Source organism: Podarcis tiliguerta, assembly GCF_965153285.1.
Source record: "Podarcis tiliguerta genome assembly, chromosome: Z".
NCBI classification, from domain to species: Eukaryota; Metazoa; Chordata; class Lepidosauria; order Squamata; family Lacertidae; genus Podarcis; species Podarcis tiliguerta.
In genome coordinates this window covers 43730754-43756170 of record NC_139553.1, presented here as the reverse complement: position 1 = coordinate 43756170, position 25417 = coordinate 43730754, and the positions used below count along the sequence as shown (strand labels likewise).

At 42.8% G+C, this 25417-nt stretch overlaps 2 long non-coding RNA genes across 2 annotated transcripts; one reads left to right on the top strand and one right to left on the bottom strand.

Moving 5' to 3' along the window:
* Positions 1-1268: 1268 nt before the first annotated feature.
* Positions 1269-3314, bottom strand: LOC310669051. Its single transcript, XR_014506992.1, has 4 exons — positions 3054-3314; positions 2285-2757; positions 1916-1965; positions 1269-1800 (listed from the first exon to the last, which is right to left on the bottom strand). It is a non-coding gene; the product is annotated as an uncharacterized lncRNA (long non-coding RNA).
* LOC310669046 lies at positions 2665-18530 on the top strand. Its single transcript, XR_014506987.1, has 4 exons — positions 2665-2778; positions 10943-11034; positions 12909-13013; positions 18366-18530. It is a non-coding gene; the product is annotated as an uncharacterized lncRNA (long non-coding RNA).
* Positions 18531-25417: the final 6887 nt, after the last annotated feature.

The following is a 25417-nucleotide window of genomic DNA, read 5'->3' as shown; positions in this document are numbered from 1 at the left end:
GACAGAACAGAAAAATTGTATGGTTCAGGCCAAAGGTCCACTGTTTCCCATAATGACCAATCATATGCTTTCATGAAGTCCTCAGACAGGCTGTCAGTATGTTCTAGTCAGAAAGACTAGTTCCCACATGTATGCACACAGCTTAATTTCTCTGCCCTTGGTAAATGGATGCTAAATTGGAAACTATCTGTGTGAACTGAAAAGCCTTGGAAAAACATAGAGTTTGACATGATATGAAATGTACAGAAGTTTCACCTATGCTATTATACTCACTTTCATATGCATGGCATCACAGAATCATATAATTTTAGAGTTGAAAGGGACCCCAAGGGCCATCTAGTCCAGCCCCTTTGAATGAAGGAGTACATATTGCTAATGTACTCATCAGGCGACGAACATGCATGTGTGGAAAAGCTCAGTGTTGTCTAACTAATACTTCCAATTGATTTCAACAGGATATATGTATGCAGTTGCCTAGCTCTTGATTTCAGAAAGATAAGACTTATAAATTCCTGGAAGATGGATCTTTATATTTTGAAACTCTGTTTTAGAACTAGTTCTCACACACATCTGTGTAAGTAAATTGTTACCCATGGTCATTTTAATCCATTTAGATTTCTTCAGAAAATAATGGTTGAAGGAAGAGCTGAGTTATGGAGCTATAGGATGAGAGTCAAGTAAGTCATACTCAGAGTTAGACCCACTGAAATAGATGAACTTGCCTGTGTCTTCTCCGAGTATGACTAACATTGAATATAACATATAAAGTGTAAGATGGAGCTATTTCTACTTCAGGGTAGTGCAGGCATGTCCAAAGTCCGTTTCAGGGGCCTAATCCAGCCGGCTGGTCGGTTTAATATGGCCCCTGTGGCAGTTTATTTCCTGGGGTAAAATCCTACAAAAATCCCTCAACAGTCCTAAAAAAAGGTAAGAACTTTGGTTGGCCCTTTGGTCGGCCCTCACGGCCCTTCATGTCATCAAATCTGGCCCTCTTTGAAAAAAGTTTGGACAGTTTGCTGTTGTTCTCTCTTGGAGGACCCCCCCCCATCCGCTTCCACTGGGAAAGGGGTGTGATTTAAGCACCTGGTCACCCACCCCTTCCCATTGTGCCCTGCCCCTCTCCCTGTAAGGATTCAGATGAGTACAATATGCCTTGGGGCGCAGCAAGCTGGGGGGGGCTGGGGGGAGGATGCAATGCCAGTGGGATGATGGAGGAGGAGACAGCAGGCAGGGAAGCTGCTGGGCAGGTGGGGGAGGGGAGAGACCCCCCCAAAATAAAGGGAGGTGGGTGTGCAGCTGAGCCCCCCCCCCATTTCGAGTATTCTGAATATCAATAGGGATACTATAAGCACATGCAGAAATACAAACGTTTCCTAACTTTCAGCTGAGTTTCCTGCATTCCAGGGGTCGGACAACCTATTGCTTAATAGGTTTAGTTCCACTTCCCATATTCATCATAATACAATACAAAACAATACAATATAATACAATCCAAATACCTTTATTGACATTTCAAGTTAAGACATTTCAAAATGGCATCAGATGCAAAGTCTTTCTTCTTCCTATTTCCAAGAGATTTGAGTGGGGAAATCCTTTCGATTCCCCAATAATAAGAGGCAGTGGGGTGAGGGAGGCCAGGGCCACATCCACACCATTTAAAGCGCTATGAAGCCGCTTTAAACACTCATGGCTTCTTCCCCCAAAGAATCTGGGCGCTATAGTTTGAAAAGGGTGCAGAGAGCTGTTAGGAGCCCCCTCCCTGCTCCCCTCCCAGAGTTCCCTGCCAAGAGGGGAAGCCTACTCCTAACCCTAACCCTACTCCTTACGCTAACACTAACCCTAACTTTAATGCTAACCCTTAACCCTTAACTAGAGCTACAATTCCCAGAGTTCCCTGGCAAGGAGGGAACCCCACTCCTAACCCTAACCCTACTCCTGACGCTAACGCTAACCCTAACTCTAATGCTAACCCTTAACTAGAGCTACAATTCCCAGAGTTCCCTCAAAAGGAGGGAACCCTACCCCATAGCTCTTAACCAGAGCACCAATTCCCAGAGTTCCCTGGCAAGTAGAGAACACTCCCCCTACCTCTGACGCTAACCCTAACTCTAATGCTAACCCTTAACCAGAGCAACAATTCCCAGAGTTCCCTGGCAAGTAGAGAACACTACCCCTACCCCTGACACTAACCCTAACTCTAATGCTAACCCTTAACTAGGGCTACAATTCCCAGAGTTCCCTGGCAAGTAGAGAACCCTACCCCTAACCCTGACCTAATCCTAACTCTAATGCTAACCCTTAACCCTTAACTAGAGCTACAATTCCCAGAATTCCCTCAGAAGGAGGGAACCCTTCCCCTTCCCCTACCCCTACCCGCTAACCCTACCCCTACCCTAACGCTAACCCCCTTAGCAACTCTCCGTCCCCTTAACCACCTATAGTTCCCAGAATCCCTGAGGAGAAGCCATTCCTGTTCAAAGCGTCTTCATAGCACTTCCAATGGTGCGCCTAATGTGGCCTAATGTATCCTCCCTCATTTTCTTCTCTCTCCCCACTGCCCCATCACTTGCAATGTAGCAGATGTCCGCCTGCAGTCTCCCTTCAAAGCTCCTTCTCTCAGGTCTGGCCATGGCCTTGTCCATTGTTCACTGCCAGTATTTCACATTCATTTCTCCAATGTAAATAGGGACGTCCTGCGGTTCTCTTCTTGACTTTGAAGGCTGGACTTGGGGAAAACCTCAGCGGCTCCAGACATCCCTGTAAGGCAAAGGCAACCAGGTGAGTGGAATGGCCTCCATCCACAGTATCCACACACACACCCCAACTCCTCCTCTGTTTGGCTGCCTATTCACAAACAAGGCTTGCAAACCAGTTTGCATTCATCTCTGCTAGCGTAGCCTCGTGGCATCCACTAGTCTCAGTGCAAACTCTTCCGCCAACCATCCACCAGCTGCAGCCTCGCCAGGTCCATTGCCAGACATCAACCAGCTTCAGAGCTGAATATCAGTCGCCTTCAAGTAGCGATCCCACCAGCAAGTAAACTTTGTACTTGCCTTCTCCTTGCTCCACAGCATCCCAGCACCGGGCGATTGCCTCCTTCTGCTTGCCAGCTTGCCGCCACGGGGCAGGAGACCACCAGGGCTGAGTGCCAGCGAGCTGCCCATTTCTCTCTGGGGAGGGCAACTGCCCAGGCTTGTGCCTTGGCCCACATTTATACCCGCTCAGCTAACAAATGTTTTTGTGACATCCCAGTCAAGCCACCAACAATGGCAGCAGCTGGGGAGGCATCACCCCCACCCCCTCAGTCCTCACAATGGTGAATGCAGCTCAGCAGCCAAAACACACACGCACAACACCCCCCCCTCCAAGTTGTGCCAATATCTGTGAATGCTGCCCTCCTGTGTTTGAAATTCTAGAATAAGCAACTGCCTCTTTCCCCTCAGTTGCTATGTCTGTTGGTGACATCACAGGAGACCATAGATAGACAGGGCTGGGGAAACTAGGCCTCAAGGGGAGGGGCATTCATTAATAAAGAAATGATGACTGAGGACCCCCCCCCTTGTGACATGTGTGGCATGTGGACGCCATGGCACCCACAGAAACCAAGGCCCCCTGACCCTCCCATTTTTTAAATGTTTCCCCAAAATCCGTTAGTTTTCGCAGTGCTGCAAGACCATTTGTTTTGCATTTGAGGGATTGTTATTATTTTTTTATTTTACCCTTTGTGGGAGATTAATAAACTGGTTCCTTTGATTTAAGGTCCCCGTATCCTTTTAAATAAAGTGATTTGGACAAAATGGGTGATTTAAGAAACCTTTTTATTAGACACACTTGCAAGTGGGCTAACCCAAGATCAGGCTCATCTTCATCAGGAAAAACACATCTTCTAAAGTCGCTTGTCCATCCCCAAGTCCCTCCTTCCACGCCCACAAGAAGGGGCGTGCCAGTCTACAGAAGTATCGCCTCCGCCTCATTAACATTTTACCATTCCACTTCCCATATTAATAATAATACAGTACAAAACAATGCAATATAATATAATCCAAATACCTTTATTGGCATTTCAAGTTAAGACATTTCAAAATGGCATCAGATACAAAGTCTTTCTTCTTCCTGTTTCCGAGAGATTTGAGTGGGGAAATCCTTTCAATTCCTCAATAATAAGAGGCAGTGGGGTGAGGGAGGCCAGGGCCACATCCACACCATTTATTTTTTTTTATAAATTTTTTTATTGCGTTTCTTTCCATAATTTTATAGGTTTATAAACAAATAAAGTAGTTACAAGAAACAAATTTTCTCTTTTTTAACAACAAAAACAAAATAAAACTTGGACTTCCCCACCCCTTCCGATTCTGCGTTCTTTGCATTAACAATGTCAGCATTTTGTTACCTTATTTCATACCTTGTTGTAACTTTCGAATGTTATGTATCCAAATACAATATATTATATCTCAATTTCAATACCTTTAAAATAAACATAACATATTCAATTTAAATTGTCTCCTTTTCTCTTTTGTCACTAATTTTACCATTTACTTAATCATATTCGCAGAAGCTTAACGTTTCCTAATCATGCACTTTCTTAGGATTCATACAGCTTATAATATTTTTTCAGATAATCTTTAAATTTTCCCCAGTCCTCCTCAATTGTTTCTTTATCCAAATCTCGGATTCTGCCGGTCAGTTCAGCTATCTCCATGTAGTCCATCAACTGCGTCTGCCAGTCCTCCAGCGTGGGCAAATCTTGTGTCTTCCAACTCTTTGCAATGAGTATTCTTGCTGCTGTGCTAGCGTACATAAACAAAGTTCTATCTTTCTTTGACATTTTCTGGTCCACCATGCCCAACAGGAAGGCCTCTGGTTTCTTAGGAAAGGTATACCTAAATACCTTTTTCAATTCATTATAAATCATTTCCCAGAAGGCCTTCACTTTTGGGCAGGTCCACCAGAGATGGAAGAAAGTCCCCTCTGCTTCCTTACACTTCCAACATTTGTTGTCAGACAGGTGATGCATCTTGGCTAGCCTGACTGGGGTCATGTACCACCGGTATATCATTTTCATAATGTTTTCCTTCAAGGCACTAGATGCCGTGAATTTCATTCCGGTGTTCCATAACCTTTCCCAGTCTTCAAACATAATATTATGTCCAACATCCTGTGCCCATTTTATCATAGCAGATTTAACTGTCTCATCCTGTGTGTTCCACATAAGCAGCAAGTTATACATTCTAGATAAAATCTTGGTCTTTGGTTCTAACAATTCTGTCTCTAGTTTCGATTTCCCCTCCTGGAAACCAACCTTTTTATCCATTTTAAAAACCTCTTGAATTTGAGCATAATGTAACCAATCTCGCACCTTGTTTTTTAATTTGTCCTGGCTCTGCAACTTCCAACCGTCTCCAATTTTTTCAATTAATTCCCAATATTTCGGCCAATAGGCCTCCATATTGGGTCTTTTTCGAGCTTTGGCCTCCACCGGTGATAGCCACCTCGGTGTTTTACTCTCTAATAAGTCTTTATATTTCATCCAGACTGCAAAAATCGCTTTTCTGACAATATGGCTTTTAAACAATTTGTGAACTTTAACCTTGTCATACCATAGATATGCATGCCAACCAAATGCATTATCAAAACCTTCCAGATCTAGGACGTCGGTGTTTTCTAGCAAAAACCAATCTTTCAGCCAGCAGAAGGCTGCAGCTTCATAGTACAACCTCAAATCCGGCAGGGCAAACCCCCCTCTTTCTTTTGAATCAGTTAATATTTTATAATTTATTCGGGGCTTTTTGCCCTGCCAGACAAACTTAGATATATCCTTCTGCCATTTTCCAAAACATTCCTCTCTGTCCACGATCTGTAGGGTTTGAAACAAGAATAACATTTTCGGCAATACATTCATTTTAATTGCTGCAATCCTTCCCAACAAGGAAAGTTTCAATCTTGACCAAATTTCTAAATCCTTCTTTACTTCCAACCAGCATTTTTCATAATTGTCCTTAAATAAATTCAAATTTTTGGAAGACAAATAGATCCCTAGGTATTTCACTTTCTTTACCACATTTAATTCTGTTTCTCTCTGAAACCCCTCTGTTTCTGTAAGTGTCAAATTCTTGGTCAAAACCTTGGTTTTTTGTTTGTTCAACTTAAACCCCGCCACCTGACCAAACTCAGATATAAGTTCAAGAACTCTTTTTGTACTGGATTCTGGCTCCTGCAATGTCAAAACTAGGTCATCTGCAAAAGCTTTAAGTTTATATTGTTTCACTCCGACCTCTATCCCTTGTACCAGCCGGTCCTCCCTTATCATGTTCAATAGCACCTCCAGGACTGAAATGAATAAAAGAGGGGATAGAGGGCACCCTTGTCGTGTCCCTTTTTCAATTTTGAACTCCTCCGTCACCACATTGTTCACTATTAATTTGGCCTTTTGCTCTGAATAAATTGCTCGTAACCCATTTTCAAACCCCCGCCCCACTCCCATCCCTTCCAAGTTTTTCTTCATGAACATCCAAGATATATTGTCAAATGCTTTCTCCGCATCAACAAAAATTAACACCGCCCTTGTGTTCCTGTTAGTTTGTAAAAGTTCCAAAATATCGATGATGTTTCTGGTATTCTCATATAAATGTCTACCAGGGAGAAAGCCTGCTTGGTCTTTGTGAATTACTTCAATTAAAACTTTTTTAAGTCTACTTGCCAAAATGTCTGCAAATATTTTGTAATCCACATTCAGGAGTGAGATGGGGCGGTAGTTCTTGAGTTGAGTCTTTTCAGATTCTATCTTAGGTATCAATGTGATGAACGCTTCTTTCCACGTTTCTGGTGCCCTCTTCCCATCCATGATCTGGTTGCATACCTCCAACAAGGGTTGTGTTAAATAGTCTTTCAAAGTCTTGTAGTATTTGGAGGTAAGCCCATCCGGGCCTGGAGATTTGCCTAGTTGCATGTTCTGAATGGCACTTTCAATTTCCTGGGTGGTTATTGTAGAGTTCAAGATTGATCTTTTATCTTGAGTTATTTTTGATAGTCCATTTGTCTTTAAAAAATGATCTATCTCTGATTCTTTCTGAGGCCCCTGTACATAAAGTTCTTTAAAATATCTGTGGAAGCACTTCCTAATTTCCTCTGGTTTCTGCACCGTTCTTCCTTCAATCTCTAGATTTGTAACTGTATTCAACTTTTGTCTTTTTTTCAGCTGCCAAGCTAGCAGCTTTCCACATTTATTTGCTGATTCAAAGGATCTTTGCTTCATCTGTTTTATTTTCCATTCAATCTCCTGATTAATCAATTTTGAATATTCTGCTTGATGGAATTTAATTTCTCTCAACAGATCCTTTGACTTTGGTTTAGTTCTCAATTTTTTCTCTCCTTGATGTATTTTCTCCAGTATTTTATCTTTCTTTCCATTCCAGAGCTTCTTCTTAATTGTATTCTGTTGTATCAGAAACCCCCTCATGACAGCTTTGCTTGCGTCCCAGATCGTTCTTTTTTCTACTGTAGTATTCAAATTTATCTCAAAATAGTCCTTTAATGTTTTTTGGGCCTTTTTCACAATCTCTTGATCTCTTAAAAGAGTGTCATTCATTCTCCATCTGAAGGAACCGGTTTGAGTAAGTCTGAGATCTAATTTCAGAGCGTTGTGGTCGGAGCATGTTTTTGGGCAGATTTCCACCTTTTTAGTCTTGGGTGCCAGCCCCCTGGAGGTCCAGATTTGGTCGATCCTTGACCAGGACAGGTGGGCCTCAGAGAAGAAAGTTCCTTCTTTACCTAGGGGGTTCTTTGTCCTCCATATATCAATCAAATCCAGATTGTCAGTCATTTCAAAAAAAGTTTTAGGCAGTCTGCCGTCTGATGTTAGATTTTGGTTATAAGACTTATCCATATGTGTAGACACCACTCCATTCATGTCTCCCATCATTATGATGTTAGCATAGTCCAGATAGTCCAGCAGCGTCTCATGCAGCTTCTTGAAAAATTCTGATTTCCCGTCGTTTGGAGCATAAATTCCTAGTATCAATATTTTTTCTCCTTGGGTCTGGATTTCAATTGCCAGAATTCTTCCATATTCATCTTTGAATAAAAATTTAGGTATCAGGCTCTCCTTAGCATAAATCACCACTCCTCTTTTCTTTACCTTGTCTGAGGAAATAAACTCTTGGCCTAGTCTTTTGTTGACCAAAACTTTCCTGTGGAGCCTGGTCACATGGGTTTCTTGTAAACAAATAATATCCAATTGTTCTTTCTTCAATATATGAAACAGTTTCCTTCTTTTCTCCGGGGAATTTCCGCCATTTATATTCCAACTGAGTAGCTGCAGAGACATCCTGAACTATTCTGTTACACCTAGAGCGGTGTATCTTCTTTTTCCTCTAATTCCGAGGGTTTAGGCGTCCCTCCGCCTGCTGGCAGAGTGGGTCCTGGTTTAAGTATAGGCCAAAGGGCTGCTGCTTCTTTTTGGAGATCTTCTCCGTGGTCGTGCTGGAACTTTTGTAGATCCTCTGGTAATCTTATTTTAACCTTCTTCTGTTTGTAAGTAAATGATAGTCCTTGTGGGAACTCCCACCTATAAGGGATTGAGTTAAGTCTCAACAACTTAGCCAATTCTGAATAGGTGGCTCTCAGATCCAATAGCTGTTTAGGAATATCTCGGTAGATTTCCACCCTTTTCTCTTGTATCTCAATTGAGTTTTTGAAGTGTAGGCCTAATATTTTGTCTCTCTCCTCTCTTGATCTCAAAGCTATTAGACAGTCTCTAGATCTATCTTTTCTTACCAATCTTCCCAGTCGAAAAGCCGATACTATTTTAAAATCACTTTCTTCTTTTAAGCCCCAGAACTTTGAAAATTCTGTTGTCAAAAATCCAATCAAATCTTCTTGTTCGATTTCTGGGACCGCCCTAAGCCTAAGATTAGTCTCCCGGTTTTTCAGTTCCACCAAAGAGAGATAGGTTTGTTGGTCCCCTATCTGTTTATGCAGAGGCTTGACTTCTGCTTTAACTTCCTCAACCTCTTTTTTAGCTGATGTTGCAATTTCAACGGCTTCCCCTGCCAATTTACGGTTCTCTTCCGTTGCTCCTTGCAATTTTTCAATTGCTTGGGTGTGTTGGGAAACCTGATCTGTCAATTTCTGGATCGAGGATGTAGCTTGGTCAATTTTTGTTGATTGGTTATCAATTTTTTGATTTAATGTTGACAATTGTTCCAAAACTTGTTTCAGTGCTGCCTCTGCTCCTCCTGATGCCATATCTTCCTCTTCAGATTTTTCAGGCTTTTCACTTTCTACTTTTTGTGTTGCAAGCACAGCAGGCACTGATAGTCTACGTCCCTGAGTTAAAGTTGTTTGCAAGAGCTGTGCCTGCTTTTTTGCTTTTTCTTTTTCCTTAGCTTCCTTAGCTTTGGCTGCTCTTGTCTTTCCTGTACCACTCATCAGTCAATGTTCAAGGTCAGATGTTGTAATCCCATGGGAAAGACAAGTCCAAATTTATAAACAGTCTGGAGAAAGAAAGTAAGCAAAAAAACTTTTCCCAGGCCTTTGTTATCCAATGTCCTCTAGGGGGAGTGCCACCAAAAGTTAGTAAGAAGAAGGTAACTTTTCCGCCATTAAAGTTTCCGTTTTCAAAAACAATTTTAAAAGCAAGTTAGTTCCAAAACACTAAGAAAAAAGTCCTGCAGAGCACTTTAAAACGTTTAACAATGTTCCAACAAGGTGCCTGCAATTATATCCACTCAAACTAAGTAAGCCCAAAAGTTGCACTTCAGTTACAAAAGTATCTGGAAGTTTGTAACAGTTCCGCAGTCAAGCAACTTCACCCGGCCACCCGAAGATTTGGGGTTAGAGTCTTCCCTCGCCCCATGGGGGACCGCTCCAAGTCCAATTTAAACTGTATTTTTTCTTCCTTTAAGAATAGAATTTCAAGTGTGCACGAAAGTCCCACTTTAAAGCCTTAAAGCTTCCCTGTTCACAGCGCTTTCCGCTCTTTAAACAGTCTGCTTTGATCTTATAAGCAGTGCCGGAAGACGGACTTCCTCTTTCTCGTCTCCCGGTTTCAGCCAAATTTCTTCAAGTTATTGTAACAAATCTTAAGTCCTTACTCACGGGTTTGCTGTTTCAGAGTAGTATTTTTTGGAAGAAAGGTCAGCGCTCATCCGTGACAGCCGCGCGGCTTCGCCTCCGCAGAAAGAGCGATGAACTCACAGCACCGCTCCCCCTCCTTCACTCCGGAGCCCCTTACGGGGTCCCTTCCGCGAATTTGGGGTCGCTCCAGGTGCCCGCCGAGTCCCACGGCCACGGACTCTCTCTGTCCGTGGTTTTTCTTGATGGGTTGCCGCTGCGCCGTAGCGAAACAACCCTTTTCTGCGGTGCCCCTCTTCAGAGCTCGAAGAGGTCCGCCATCACGGTTTCGCGCCGCCTCCGGAAGTCCACATCCACACCATTTAAAGCGCTATGAAGCTGCTCATGGCTTCTTCCCCCCCAAAATCTGGGAGCTATTGTTTGAAGTGGGTGCAGAGAGCTGTTAGGAGCCCCCCTGCTCCCCTCCCAGAGTTCCCTGCCAAGAAGGGAACCCTACTCCTAACCCTAACCCTACTCCTGATGCTAAGGCTAACCCTAACTCTAATGCTAACCCTTAACTAGAACTACAATTCCCAGAGCTCCCTGGCAAGAAGGGAAGCCTAACCCTACCCCTGACGCTAACCCTAACTCTAACCCTTAAATGGAGCTACAATTCTCAGAGTTCCCTCAAAAGGAGGGAAGCCTACCCCTACCCCTACCCCTAACCCTAAACCTAAACTTAACCCCCCTAGCAACTCTCCGTCCCCTTAACCACCTACAGTTCCCAGAATCCCTGAGGGGAAGCCATTCCTGTTCAAAGCATCTTCATAGCACTTCATAGCACTTCCAGTGGTGCGCCAGTATTTCACGTTCATTTCTCCAATGTAAATAGGGACGTCCTGCGGTTCTCTTCTTGACTTTGAAGGCTGGACTTGGGTAAAACCTCACCGGCTCCAGACATCCCTGTAAGGCAAAGGCAAACAGGTGAGTTGGATGGCCCCCATCCGCAGCATCCCCCCCCCCCCGACTTCTCCTCTTCTGGCTGCCTGTTCACAAACAAGGCTTCCAAACCAGTTTGCATCCATCTCAGCCAGCGTAGCCTCGCGGCATCCACTAGTCTCAGTGCAAACTCTTCTGCCAACCATCCACCAGCTGCAGCCTTGCCAGGTCCATTGCCAGACATCAACCAGCTTCAGAGCTAAATATCTGTCGCCTTCAAGTAGCGATCCCACCAGCAAGTAAACTTTGTACTTGCCTTCTCCTTGCTCCACTGCATCCCAGAGCCAGGCCATTGCCTCCTTCTGCTTGCCAGCTTGCCATCACACGGCCGGAGACCACCAGGGCTGAGTGCCAGCGAGCTGCCCATTTCTCTCTGGGGAGGGCAACTGCCTTGGCCCACATTTATACCCACTCAGCTGCCAAATGTTTTTGTGACATCCCAGTCAAGCCACCAACAATGGCAGCAGCTGGGGAGGCATCACCCCACCCCCTCTGCCCTCACAATGGTGAGTGCAGCTCAGCAGCCAAAACACACCCACAGACACACACCCACACCAAGTTGTGTCAATATCTGTGAAGGCCACACCAGAAACCCAAGGAGGCAGAAAGGGGACATTTTCCAGCCTCGGGGTTACATTTCCCTCCACACAACACTAGTCAAGTGTGAAAAATGAACAGAGCAATGAAAGCCAGCCTTATCTTTTCACAGGAAGCTGCTCAAGGAATGACATGCAGAGAGAAAGTTAGCATCTCAGGGGGAAAGCACTTTTTCATCAATCAATCATTTATTGCATTTGACTAAAACCCATTACAAATCCAGTTACAAAAGCACCAAACCAAATGACCCAAACTATAGCTCCCAGATTCTTTGGGGGAAGAAGCCAGGTGGATGCCATGTGAACTCAGCAATGTGTCAAGTGATGGCTACATACTACCTCCAGGTTCAAAGGTGGCATATATCTGTATATCAGTTCCTGGGAATCACAAGGGCTGTTGTGGTCAGATTCTGCTTGCAGTTTTTGCACAGGCATCTGTGAGAACGAAATGCTGAAGTTCGGCCACTGGCCTGATCCAGGCAGCTTTCTTATGTTACAAAGGAAGTCTTCCAAGAAAGAGCCTTGCAGCACAGTTGCACCCATGTCTACTTGGAAGTAAGTCCTACTGAATTCAGTGGGGTTTGAATTCAGTGGGGCTTGAATTCAGTGGGATTGTAACTTTTGCCATTTTTGGGGGAGAGCTGCCTGTGGTGCCAAGTAATTAAAAATAAGAATAAATGACTAAAACAAAATCCTTGTGTCTGAATAGCAAGCTTGTGGCTGCTTAGGCCTCTGCCAATGAAACGGTCCTCTTCTGATCTCACTACAGTGGAAAGGCAAACCAGCCAGTGAGCGCTTGGTAGAGAGGGCAGAGGAATCAGACCCTTAAGTCAGGGACACAGCAGGTGTGTGTGTGGCTGGCGCGTGTCCAGGGGGCATGGCACACCACCTGTGGGGATTTGGTGCCCAGCATGGGGGGGGGGCAGCCATGATGGCACCCCACCCGGATCATGTTACCGGGGGCGGTGCACTCCCCCCGCACCCCTCTTCCTCCGCCAGTGATTAGGTGACTTTCTGAAACTTGCAGCATTTCTTGGAGTGCTACATTAAAAGTATTCTCTTGGAAGTCATCGCTGAGTTCACATGGCATCCACCTGGCTGTTACCCTTTTTTTAGGATTGAAGTTGTTGAGGTTTTCTTTAGGATTTTACCCCAGGAAATAAACTGCCACAGGGGCTGGATTAAACTGATCGGCAGGCCGAATTAGGCCCCCGAAATGGACTTTGGACATGCCTTCTCTATGTTTTTCTTCTTCTTACAAAGATGTACTCCTTGCTGTCTGCCTCTTGTCACATGTCTCTGCCTGGCTGGGACAAAAAGAGCAACCCGGAGCCTTGGAACAAGCTGGGACCCAATGACCTGTGCAAGGTATGGTACGAAATACTTAACTAGGGTTATGATCCTGGCTATCCTGTAGGCCAGGGATGGGGAGCCTGGTGTCCAGGAGAGATTGTTGGGACTCCAACTTCCATCAGCCCCATCCCTAATATCTACGGATGAAGGAATAATAATAATAATAATAATAATAATAATAATAATAATAATAGTCATCTGGTGTGAGAAATAATAAGCTTCAGCTTTGGAAGGCCTGGGGTATGTGATTACTGCATTTTGGGGTTGGACTGGATGACCCTCAGGTCCCTTTTATGATTCTTCAACCTCCTCTCCAGTTTAATCTTCTAAACTCTAACTTTATAAGCATGATAGATCCCTGAGTTTCTGCCACTGACTTGTGATTCTTCCTGCAAAATGTTTTTTAAGCCCATTAAAGTTGAATGATCAGAGATCTTTCCTTCCATTGAAGCAAAGGGCAGCTTATTTCCTGGGGTAAAATCCTAAAAGAACCTCAGCAACTTCAATCCTAAATAAAAGTTTAATAACTTTGGTTGGCCGTTAGGTTGGCCCTCGCGGCCCTTCACTTCATCAAATCTGGCCCTCTTTGAAAAAAGTTTGGACACCACTTGAGTAGTTCCTCAGTGCTCACCAATAAATATTGCTGGAAGGAGGTACTACAAGCTACTATCTGTTGTGTCCAGTCAACTCAATAGTCTATTGATAAATAAATCCCCAGAATTTGGTATAACCCTAGTGACTATACTCCAGGATTTTCTGTAATATCAAAAGTAGCACTTTGGACCAGAGGTGGGGAACATCACCAGGCATCTCTGTCTGGTCATGGGAACTCTTCCCATGCCAAACCCTTCACTTGCCTGCCTTATAATCTGAGTCTTTCTTTTTTAAAAAAAATATTTATTAAAAGTTTAAAGATTACAGAAAAAAAAGAGAAAAAGGAAAAAAAATAAACAATACAAATCAATACATCAAAACAAAAACAAAAACAATTAAAAACACATCCAATATTTATCATTATCTTTCATTAACTTGTGTCCTCCTCCCACCTCCCTTTTTTGTATTCTAGTTATTAGTTATTTCAGCAAATCCTTTCCATCTTTCACTGCTTTCTGTCATTTAATTATCTTAATTTATTTTAACCTTTCTTGACTCAGAATGTGCACTTGAGCTCAGGCCATGCTTCTTGCTTGTATGGATGGAGGGTAGAGAGATAAATATGCATGTATGCAGAAACTTGCTTATGGTACAAAGGTTGTTGTGTTGGTGATTGTTGTTGTCATCGTCATCAACATCATCATTTTGTTTATTTCGCTTATGAATCACTTCCCTGAGGTAGTTTTCTTGCATCTGTTGCTCTACCTCCCTGACCACTATTGTCATGTGGTACCTGGAAGGTTGTCCAGAACAGAATGTGCTCCTTGGGGTGAACAAGGTTCCCTACTATTATACTCCTTTTCTGCCAACCAAACTACTTTTCCTGCTGTTGACAAGAAATGCCCCCCACAAAAAAGGGAAGAGGCTACACTCTATTACAATGCTAGCAATAATTATATAAAGTTCTTGCAAGCACACTTACATGAAGTAATTCAGCTTGTCATTGATATATCTCTTAACAGGACAGCAAAGCAAAACTTGGAGCAAACAGATATTAATGAAGCATTGAATCCATTTTAAATCAATTTACACATTAATGCACTGCTAAATATAAAACAATTCATCAAAGCCTGAAATAACTCCAATTTAAGAACATTTTTTTAAAAAACAAACCCAACACTACTGACATATGCATCAGATTTGCCAATATGGTAACTGCAGGGTTAATCCAGTGGAATTTATCATAAATTTGCTTGATAAAATTTTCTTTTCATGAATGCTGATTAAAATGGGATTATGCCATGCAAGATAAAATTTATTGCTAGTATAATAAAAGTCTAAAAATGGCATGACAAGAAAGCCACGTCCTGAAGTGCACAATAGAGCTATTTCAAAATACAATGGCACATTTCATTTTATGACATGTATATCCTGCCTTTCCTCCAAGGAGTTCAAGGTGTGGGTGCCCCCTTTCCATTTCATCCTCCTAAGAATAATTGTGTGGGTGAGGGCAGGCTGAGAGGTGTGACTGACCCTGTGGGATTCATGACTGAGTAGGGATGGAGGAGAAATTCAATTCACATTCAGTGGTGCCTTTTGTGAATTTTTCACTGTCTGAAACAATCTGATTATGGAAATGCAGCCAACCTTCAAAATTCAGACTAACACAACTTTTGCAATGCAGTTCTCCAACTAATATATATATATATATATAAAATGCATAAATTTGGGTGGAAGTGAGTACAAAAATTAACATATTCATGAAGATAACATATAAAATGCATCATATTAAGAATAATTGCTTTAAAAATTGTTCATTAATTAATACTGTATACAAAACATGTGATTATCAATAGAAATTTGCAACAAAATGCTAATGAATTTTCATTTTTAAAAATACAACTTCCTGCAGAAATCTGGAGAACTGAGTTTTAGACTGTAAAATCCTTAACTGAAATTGATAGATCTTTCCATTTCTATGACTGAGTGAGGATTTGAACTCAGGTCTCTAGAGATAACAATGAGGGGGTTTTTTTAGTTGTTGATTCTTAGGGATGGACAAGTCAATCAATTCCATATTTTCTCAGTTCTCTTTTTTGCAACCTTAAGTTTGATTTCTCAAATTTCCATGTATATTTGCAAAATAAAATAAAATAAAAGTCCACATGAAAATGCGCAAACAATTGTTTCTGGGAGGGTGAAACGGAGAGTGGGTATACACACCACAAACTCTTTGGAGAAAAGGAAAGATATGCATGCTGTAAAATGAAATGTAGAGTTATATTTTTTAAAGAGCAGCATTGTACACGTCAGATTTCTTGCCAAGCTGTTCTTAGAGTTTTATTATATGAGCCATGAAATTCCATTGGCATTTCTCCAAATATGCACATTCGGCATGTAACTTTGGCAGAGAGAAGGGTTGTGGTTCTGTGGTGGAGCATCTCCTCTGTTTGCAGAAGGTAGCCAGGTTCATGCCCTGCCTTCCTCAGTTAGGGCTGGGGAAAACCCATGTCTGAACATCTAGAGAGCTGCTGCTATTTAGGTCAACAATACTGAGCTAGAAGGACCAATGGCCTGATCTGTAAATAGCTGCTTCCTGTTACATATGCTCAGGACTGGTACTATCAGACAGCCACTTTGGGTGCAGACCTCAGAGGGGTACAATGCTGACTTTCAAGGGACACTGTTTTATACAGATTCGTTTTTGTTATATCTTATAAATTTCTGGTAATATTTTACTTTTATATTTTAAAGAATTTATGAAGTAATTCATACATTAGAAATGTTTTCAATGTCTAGAGTGGTACCTTGGGTTACCGACGCTTCAGGTTACCGACACTTCAGGTTACAGACTCCACTAACTCAGAAACCTTGGGTTAAGAACTTTGCTTCAGGATAAGAACAGAAATTGTGCTCCGGCGGTGCAGCGGCAGCGGGAGGCCCCATTAGTTAAAGTGGTGCTTAAGGTTAAGAACAGTTTCAGATTAAGAACAGACCTCTGGAATGAATTAAGTTCTTAACCCAAGGTACCACTGTATATGAAATAGATCATAGAACTGATCAGAGGTTATGTAATATCTATCTACATCAAGGGTAGTCAAGCTTTCTATACCTACCACCCACTAATCTTTCTTGATGGTAAAATTTCCACCAGTGCTCAATGGAAGGAGGGTTCAGCTTGTGCCATAGAACCCCCTGCCGCCCATCTAGAATCCTGAAACACCCACTAGTGGGCGGTAGGAACCAGGTTGACAACCCCTGGTCTACATACACAAAAAGTGAAAATGCACTTAATTTAAAATCTTACAACAACATCTTAATCTTATTTAGAAAAAGTTTTCTATGAACTATGGCTAATCAAAAAAGGACCATCTGGAGCTCAGTGTTGCAAACAAAAGGCAGAAAAAGCTAAGGAGCAGGCAAAGCAAGAGGTTTTCTTCCTGAAATAGCTTTGTACACAGAAAGCGCTGAAGAACAAGAATATGATTATGCTCTTGTTGAAACTAGCACTGAGGGAGTTGGATGTCGCACTCCTACTACAAATGGTATAAATTTGAAGACCAAAGTTTTGCAAATTGGAGATATTTCTGGAAAGCTCACAGAGGAAAAAGAATATGACAAGAAAAGTGAAAGTACTCTAAAGTCTGAAAAAGAACACAGGACTGTGCCTGACTTGAATTACAGTGACCCTGCTTACTGCCCTAACTTGTGCTATTATAATTTGTGACAGTTTGTCCACAGCAGGTTGCATTTCCCATAGATTCAAAAAAACATTAAATGTTTTTCTATCTACTACAAGAGGAGACTAGCAAATGATGAAGAAGTATGCTGTAAATGGTTGATATATTCAACCTCAAAAGATGTGTGTTTTTTAAAAAGAGTTATTGGTGTAAGTTGTTTGGGGTCGGGGCAGGGGGGGAGAGGGAAGGTAAATCAACTCTGCAAGAAACAGGTTTTTTTAAAAAAAACAACAGGAAGAACACTGGAAAAATTCTATCTTCATTTGAGAGGAATACTGACCATCAGGGCCATCTTTAGCATAAGCAGCGCTGGGGATTGCAGGAATCTTTTCCCCATGACTCTGAGATTGAGAGTCTCATGCTCTAACAAATGGGGAGAGGAGACAGATGACCATCTTTGTTTGTGCCCCGAATCAAGCCGACCCTTGTTTTGCCAACAGAACTTTGCTCCCCAAACAGCACCCAGGAGACTAAAGGAAAGACTGATTTCATTCAGGCAGGGGGGGAAATAGCAGGAGTGAGTGTAGCAAAGGGGGAGGGAGGAAAGAGAGGGGGAAATGAAGTGTCATAAGGTCATAGGAAAAGACACAGTGGGGGAAGGGATAGCACTCTGTACATGTTCAGAGGAGACTTCTTTGCTCACATACAGCATTTCAAGATTGGCAGGAAAGGAAAGGAAAGGAAAGGAAAGGAAAAGGCATGGAAATAGGGATGAAAGTGAAAACAGGAGTAAAAAGAAGACTGCAGAAGAGAAGTGGTTGGATGCTTCAAAATTGGGGGGGAAGTTAAAATGGGACTGAGTGGTTGCAATTGGGGGTGGGGGAGATCCAGGAGGTTAACATGGGTGTCTGTGTGCAAAGGGAGAGGTTAAGTTCCTCCATCCTATGTTATATTCCAGCAGTTATTTCTTATACATATACAAGCTTATATTTGCAGCTATAAGTGCTAGAACCTTACTTGGGTTTGTTTTATTTTAAATGAGAAACTCCCAGAACCAAGTTTCCCAGAATTCATTCTCACTGCACTTTTTCAGTGATCACATGGAATCAAGGAACACACAGAGACCTGTTCAGTCCAGACCAGATTCTCCTCTGAAGCTTTAGGGGAATGCTACTACCAGCATTTAAACAAGGAAATTTGCCATAATGCATACTCCCAACCATTTTCACAATCAGTATAAAGAATATTTTCATGGGAATGTGTGCATAGTGTGATGTTTTGTGGTACATTTGTTGTGGAGCTGGGATACAGTAGGGGGAAGAGGGGGTTATTGCAAGCAGCTGCAAAAGGGGAAGTGGCAGGAGGAAGGGTGGTCGGGGGAGGGGTTTCTTATCCCGGTTTCTCACCCCAGGAGCATATGATGAGCAGGGCTTTGCTGGGGAGAGGGGTGCTAGAGCAGAGATAAGGTGCTGGGAGAGCCCTTGATCTTGGAGTGGAAAGTTACATTTGCAGCTGTCTGGCTGGAAGGGAAAGGGGGAAGGCTGCTTAGTTTGGAGAAGGAGCTTTACAGTGAGTGGGGAAGGGGGAGGGAGGGGGACGAGAGAGCCACTTTGCTGCAAGCTGGGGAGGGAGGGGAGGTTGCTCATAAAAGGATTCACTTGGGCTGAAAAGGTTCCCCACCTCTGCCTTAGAAAAATAGTGAAGATGATCTCCAAAAGAATATTAATAAATAAAAATCCCAATGGGCACAGCAGGGTGAGCAACCAACGCAAATAGCAAAGGAGCCCAGCGCAACAAACCAGCCTGAGGCATCATGCCAGTGACTGAGCAAAGCTGGTGCCTTGTGGCGTAAGCAATGTGCGCTGGGCTGGCCTCTCCACAACCCTACGCCAATCCCAGGCACGCAGGAGGGCGGAGCCGGCCGACCGCATCAGCACCTGGCTGGCTGGCTCACCCGCAAACTCATGTGCAGAGCAGCCCGCAGCAGAAGAGCCTGTCACAGCGCTCCGACTGACGGCCGGGCTCTTCCCCAGACCCCAATTCTCGGGTCCCAGACTCTTAGCCTGGTGGCCCTGAGAGCCCAGTGCCTGGGGGCCCCACAATCCTGCTGCCTATGGTCAAGACGGCCCTGCTGATCATTTAGAAAACTATCAGACATGGAGAGAGCTTGAATTGTGCTTATCTGAAGGAAAACCAATTGGTGATATTATCCAGCAGAAAAGTAGGCATGTATAACAACATTGGCTAGAAATCTTGGAACACTTGATTGCTTTGGTCAGAGTTCTTGGCATGCAAAACTTGGCATTCCATAATACAACTAAAAAGCTGTACAGTGCTAGCGATGGATTTTTTTATTTTCTTATTTTACATTTGTAGAATATCTAGAGCTTTTCAATCCTATCATGAATGAACAATTGTGCAGAATAAAATATCAAGAAACAATGCTTCATTACCTAGGGAAAGATACCCAAAATGAGCTTATCCAGTTTCCACCAGGTACTGTGAAGCAGAACATTTTAGGATATGCAAACTCAACCAAATGCTACTCAGTTATTCAGGACTGCACATTGAACAAATGACCATGATGGTATGTTATGTTGATGTAATCAAACCATCACACAATGAGAAGTCTGAAACTGAGGTTCCAATAAGAGAACATTTATTGGGCTTTGTTGCACTAAAGGAGGCTACAGGTGCTTTTATGTTAGAAACTCTTCTTGGGCAGGTTGAGCAAATGGGATTGCCAACTGAGAATCTCCCTGGTCAAGATTATGATAATGGGAGTAACATGAAAGGCAAGAAAATGCTTCAGGAGACAGGAAGGAACAGAGGCCAAGTGGGAAGCAGAAAATGCATATGTCTGGCAGCTTCCTCCTTTTGCAGTTTCTCTTTCTTCTTGCTCATACCTGCCCCTCTTTGTTGCCTATGGTTTCAAGCCAACTTTAATGAAACCCAGATTCCTCTGAATAAACCTAATTTGGTCTAGGATTTAGACATCAGTCAAATCCAGTACACAGCCCTACTGTATATAGCTGAGGAGACCCACAGTGGTCATCAATGGATGCATCTACCAAAGAGTAGGGTAACTCTTTTAAGTCATGAAAAGCAATCAGTTTGGGGCATGAGTCATAAAAAGCAACTCTTGTTAGTAATGTCTATCATTTGCTCATTGGTGTTTTTTTTCAAAAATAAAAATAATAATTAATGCATGTATTCTTTTGGTCCTGAATCTACTGCCAATCAACTTGATTGATAAGCTGCCCCAATCTCCAATATATCTAGTGCCACAAGCACACATGAACACCTTCATAAATTAAAATCAGTATCCAGAGCTGCATTATCAACCCATTGCATGCTTACATGGATTACTTTGGATGATTATCAGCACTGTGTCATGGAAACCACTTCTGTATAATTGATTCTACGATTGTAACATGAAATGTTCTCCTTTACAATTCAGTATGCATCTTTACCTTGAATTGGAAACTACAATGTGTACAAGGAGTGCACCACATTGTCTTGCTATTTTTTTATTTAAAAAAATGGCCTTATTCTGAAGACTTAGAGGTTAAAGGTAAAGGGACCCCTGACTGTTAAGTCCAGTCATGAACGACTCTGGGGTTGCGCCACTCATGTCGCTTTACTGGCCAAACAGCTTCCGGGTCATGTGACCAGCACAACTAAGCCGCTTCTGGTGAACCAGAGCAGCGCACGGAAATGCCATTTACCTTCCCGCCGGAGCGGTACCTATTTATCTACTTGCACTTTGACGTGCTTTTGAACTGCTAGGTTGGCAGGAGCTGGGACCGAGCAACGGGAGCTCACCCCGTCGCGGGAATTCGAACTGCCAACCTTCTGATCAGCAAGCCCTAGGCTCTGTGGTGTAGACCACAGCACCACCCACTTCCCATTTAGAGCTGGTTACAGAAGTTTAAGTGGGACGCGGGTGGCGCTGTGGGTAAAACCTCAGCGTCTAGGACTTGCCGATCGCATGGTTGGCAGTTTGAATCCCCACGGCGGGGTGCGCTCCCGTCGTTCGGTCCCAGCGCCTGCCAACCTAGCAGTTCGAAAGCACCTCTGGGTGCAAGTAGATAAATAGGGACCGCTTACTAGCGGGAAGGTAAACGGCGTTCCGTGTGCTGCGCTAGCTCGCCAGATGCAGCTTGTCACGCTGGCCACGTGACCCGGAAGTGTCTCCGGACAGCGCTGGCCCCCAGCCTCTTGAGTGAGATGAGTGCACAACCCTAGAGTCTGGCAAGACTGGCCCGTATGGGCAGGGGTACCTTTACCTTTACCTTTTTACAGAAGTTTAAATATAAATCAAAATAAAATCAGTTGCATTAATCAGTAGCCCCACCAGTTATCACATTGTAATCTGTTTGTTTCTTTGCATCCCTTACTCCTACTGAAACCAGGGAGGATTGGGTTCTGGATGGTTAGGGAACCAGTTGCTACTGCTTCACAGGTGGTTTCCCTTGCATTCAGGGAAGCCACTCATGAAGGAGCAGCACCACTAAAATAGAGTTTTATAATCCTTTAAATACCCTTAACCTCCAGCCCCTGATTTGCTTTGGGATGGATTGGAGGCAGAGGGTAGTCCTTGAGATGGCATAGGGTGATTCAGCCCAATATGGAGGCCACAGATTGAGGCCACAGGGAGGCACTATGCGCTGCTGTAATGCACATTCTATCCCTGAGTTCTCTGTCCACTCTGAAAGAGCCTTCTCCAACTTGGTGACCTTCTGATGTTTTTAACTACCACCCCCATCAGATACAGAGAGCAGGGGTGATTGGATTTGGGGTCCAAAACATACAGTGCACCAGGTTGGGGACAGTTACTCTGTATAAACTGTACAAAGAAATTACTTCACTTTTTGTTTGAACACAAACCTTCCAGCTCAGCTGGGTAAGCGTTCATCTGGGCTAATCCAGAAGCAGAGCCACTGGAAAGCCCTAATCAACATGACTTCCATCACAGCACTTCCTTTTCCCAGTCCTAAGCTTCCATTGGCACTCTGCTGAAGTATTGCAATGTTAGGAAGCCTGTTGCACATTCCAAACAAGTTGTTTATCAATTGTACAACAGCATATAAAAATTTAATAAGACAATTTTGATAGTGCTGTTAAACACATTATAAAAGAGGCGGTATCTTTTGCAAAAAAACAGGAGATGCATGTGAAATCTGTGTGTGCTTGGGGAGAGACTTCTGGCACCTGCTTAATTCATCACGTTCCTTTTTTACGATGTTCTACAGAGTTTCTTCTGCCCTGTTGTTAGTTTATAGATCTTGATGGTTGTAACTGTAAAACAAATAACCCAGTTCTCATTCATTCCCAGTATATGAGCTCATTAATGTGAATGAGTTAACCTACCAAGAGCATAATTCAGCTGTCTTTGTTCAACAGTAGTGATACCTAAGGCCTCTTCTGATGGCTAAAATAAAGTTTTCTTCTGAGATCTCTTAACTGATCTACACTGAGTTTTTAGTTTACATATATTTTGTCACTTATTTCATGTACAGCGATCCCGTGGCCCTCCAGGTGTTGCTGAATCCCAACTCCCATCGCTCCAGCCATCACAGCCAGTGGATGAAGATGATGGGATTTATAGCCCAGCAACAGCTGAACAGCCAAAGGTTGCTTATCCTTGATCTACCTGCTCATTTTAAATGTTCTTTCCCCAGCTTGAAGCCTGCTAGTGATGGCCAAACACCAACCTGCTCAGCCCCCAAACCTGACTGTGTCCATCAAGCACTGACAAAAAAAACCCTTAAGGAATTTTGTGGGCATTGATGGGGAAAGACTTCATCAGGCAAGGCTTTCTTCCACCTGCCTTGCCCCACCCTCCAGTCTCTGCTTCTCAGTTTGTATTGTATTATTTTATGCACTGTGACTTGCAGTTGTTTTTATTGATTATAGTTTAGAAATTATTTATTATAATTATTAAGAGTGGATTTCTGTTTAATTTTTATATGCTGATATTTAATATTATTCTATACTATTTTAATGGATTGAATATTACTTTATTTGGTATAAGTTGCTTATTTTAAAGTTATGTTTTATTATCACATTTTTGTGTTGGATTAGATTGTTATAAGGTGTACATTCTTTGTTTCTTTAGCTTGCAAACCGCCTTGGGTATTATAAAATGGAAAAACGGCATACAAATTAAAAGTGAAATGAAATGAAATGATCACAAAATCTTACCCTCTTGAAAGTAAGGAGGTAACAGACTTGTGAAAGCTAGGGCTGCACCCCTAGCACAAGGGTTTTTGCACTACTGGACAAGTGAGTTTTAACACTGGGCTGCAGAGGAATCCAACACAACATTGCACTAGCAGAAGCTTGTTGTGTAACAGGTTGCACAATCTTTTGTGCAACAAAGTTGTCAGCATTCTCTTGAGCAACAGCAATGGTGCAAAACATTTCACCAGCAGAACCAATATACTGCTAAGTGACTTTAACTTAGCACCACATTGGATACAATCAAAAAGCTGTCATCATTTAAAACAAAAACAAGAAAACAACCTATAATAACAACAACATGATGATGATGATGATGATGAACAGGCTAGTAATAAAAGATCAGGAGATCTTGGGTGAACAAGCAGGTCTTTAGGAGAGGCTGGAATGACACATTTGCTGATCATCTAAACTCAATGGGGAAGTGATTCCAGAAGCACTGTACCACTGCAGAAAAGGCTCACTCCATGATTGCAACCAGATGTACTTGCAAAAGTGATGGTTGCAATCATGGAGTGGGCAACCAGCACAACTCCATCAGCAAAGCTGTAATATGCTCACAGTAGGTTGTCCCCATCACCAATGAGGTTTGCACCAGGTGATGTTTCCAGACCAGACTATAGCGTGCATTGTCATAATATAGTGTTGATGAGGCATACCTTCACATATCCCACATTCAGCAAATCCTGCAGCACTGGGTGAGATTGTGAAGGCTCCCTTGAGTACCTACAACTGCTCAGCAAAAGGTTTAGTCATGTATCATAGTGAAATAGCCCTTTCTATCTATTATGGTCGACCCTCTCCATTGCAAGAATGCTTCTGATGCCTGTTTCTGTAACCTTGTGTTGAACAAGTTTTTTAAGCAATGTCAGGAGCTGGGAAAGGAGAGCGAAAATATATAAATTTGGTCAATATATTATCTATTAAAAATGAATCCTTTTCCATGCATGTCTTTTGTAGAAATTCAATTTGAGGCCTGTAGCTGTCACCCATGCCTGCATTTTAAACATTCATTAATTTAATACAATTACTCTTTCCGCCATGGAATGATTACATCTCATTCTAACAGATGTTCCCTCTAGCATTAAAGAGGAGAAGTCTCTTAAATATACTTTACAGTGTTTTATGTAAACCCACCTTCTTTTCTAAGGGCTTCTCTGATAATGATAATTCAGTTCAGGCTTGATTGCTGTTCCTTTCGTATTCATCATAAATGCATCGATGTCATGGGAAGGTGGGTGGGCAATGTGAAATCAAAAAGATAGAATTAATGTCAATCCCAAAGCATGAAAGGATAAAAGAATGGGGGAAAATGAACTTTAAATCTTTCCAGTAACATATTGCAAACAAAATCTTACCATCCAGGTAATTTAATATCTGGTGCTTCTCAATTGCTGACTTAACTAAACAATTTCAAACTTATCTCTGTTACATTAGCCACTTATTTGCACACACCAGTTCCCAGTCTTCCAACATTCCATGCAAGACGAAATTAATTCGTTCTGCGAGTTTTTTCGTTCTGCGAGTTTTTTCGTCTTGCGAAGCACCACTATGTATTGATGGTTTCCCATAGGAATGCATTGGCGGTTTTAAAAAAAAGGCGCAAGACGTTCCGTCTTGCGAAGCAAGCCCATAGGGAAATCCGTCTTGCGAAGCAACTCGGAAAACGAAAAACTCTTTCGTCTTGCGAGTTTTTCGTCTTCCGAGGCATTCGTCTTGCGAGGTACCACTGTATATAGTACCATCACCTTTTCTTTGCTGCCTTTTGTGTTGGTACCTACAGCACTATTTTGAGTACCAGAACCAGCAGCTACCCCGAACAGTATTGTGGAATTTACAGTACAGTGGTACTTCTAGATACGAACGGGATCTGTTCCGGAGCCCCGTTCGCATCTAGAAGTA